The sequence below is a fragment of the Carya illinoinensis genome, chromosome 3 (genome assembly GCF_018687715.1).
Source record: "Carya illinoinensis cultivar Pawnee chromosome 3, C.illinoinensisPawnee_v1, whole genome shotgun sequence".
Taxonomy (NCBI): domain Eukaryota; kingdom Viridiplantae; phylum Streptophyta; class Magnoliopsida; order Fagales; family Juglandaceae; genus Carya; species Carya illinoinensis.
This window is the reverse complement of record NC_056754.1, coordinates 21,729,003-21,730,737: the sequence shown is the minus strand read 5'-3', so window position 1 is coordinate 21,730,737 and position 1,735 is coordinate 21,729,003.

Here is a 1,735-nt window from a genome sequence, read left to right as displayed (position 1 = left end):
AGTCCATCGCAGCTTGATAGGTCAATCTCCATCCATCGTGGCTCGGCAAGAAACAGCCTGTCGCAGCTCAGCAAGGTATTTTCGAAATCAGTCTGTCGTTCAAGACTTCGTGGCCCTTGGTTTTTAGTCTGTTGTGGCTCGGCAGGAAATCAGTCTGTTGCGACAAGGTATTCACTGGGTTTTGTCTATGCGTCTGGTCAATTTGGAACACGACGAGGACTTGAGGATGTGATTCCAGACTGCGATGGTTGAGTCGGCGTCGGGCTGAGATACTTTAGTCGGCGTCGGGCTACGATGGTTGCTTCCATCGGCGTCGGGCTGAGACAAATGGCAGAAGGGAGAACAGCTAGTACTTGCGATCGTGGGAAGGGCAGACGGAAAATTGAAGTTTGTTTTCAAGCTGCTACGTTCTGATTCCCTGTTTCACGGTCTACTGACCTTTTAGTCCTTTTTCCTACGTGGCATAAGATGATTGGCGGGCTGATTTTGTGTGATTAACAGCTCGACCGGTCTGAAGTGTTTCTCATAATAATAATACTGAGAAAATAATAATAATAATTCTTAGATATATATATATATATATAAAGGAAAAAAAGAAAAAACTCAAAACACAATTCGATAGTAAAGTGCATGGAAATTAACCTTGCCCTGTTATGAAAAAAGTAAAATAATTAAATATATCTCTTTTCATCTCTAATCCAGAATTCAAATTTTGACTCTACACTTAGTCTAAACTTTTTGGATAAGTTGTAATTTCAGATATCTTACCTGCCTACCCTCTATAGAAAGATTTGGGAGTAGATTTACAGTTAGATATGATCCATGTGATTGAGTAATGATCAAGAACCACGATGACACTTCTATGAGTATGAACTGTACAGAAGCTTTTGAAAATATGATGGTAACAAAGCAGTTTTGAGAAAAGATGATAAGGTTTCAGAGAAAACAAAAGTATGAGTTGGAAGATTCTCCTACTTCTAAACCTCGCTTCCTTTCTGCTAAAAAAATGAACCCTCCAACTAATTCGACTTTGGTACAACCTTAACTAATTAACTACCTATTGTGTTATTTAATCTTAAAAACTGGAAGATATACCAAATGTTAGGGGGGCTAATGAAATGGATGAATAAAAAATCAAGCTATAATGATTCTCAAAAAAAAAAAAAAAAAAAAAAAAAAAGAAAGAAAGAAAGAGCTAGCTAGTGTGTTTAGAAGTGCTTGCTAAATAAGTTTTCTTTTAAAAGAAAACTCTATTTTCAAGATGGTGTGAATGGAACTTTCCATTCCATTGATATGACATGATTTGATTTATAAAATCAATTTAAAACCTTGAATCTTGCAAATGAAATCATCTCGCACGAACGATGTGGATAATGTGTTATTTAGACTAGCTTGCAAATTGAAAGACTCTTTTTCAAATTAGTTATCATTTATAGTTGGGGATTGATCCTCCATTTCTGTAACCTTGGGTATATTCATTTTCCTATAACAGAGCTTGAAATTATCCTTTGAGTTAAGGCCAGGAATCTCCTTAGACAGAAGGTTAATTTTCCCATATACATAGCTGTTTGCCCAAGGTTGTTTTTGTATGACATAAGAGCCCAAAACAATGGAGTTGTTTAAACAGTTGTTGGTATGGGAAATTAGATATTGCAGGTGGGTTATCCTACTTGCCTCCGGGAATTTAATCTTGTTTTACCTAACAGAAAAAAGGGGCCAGAACAGATGGTGGGCA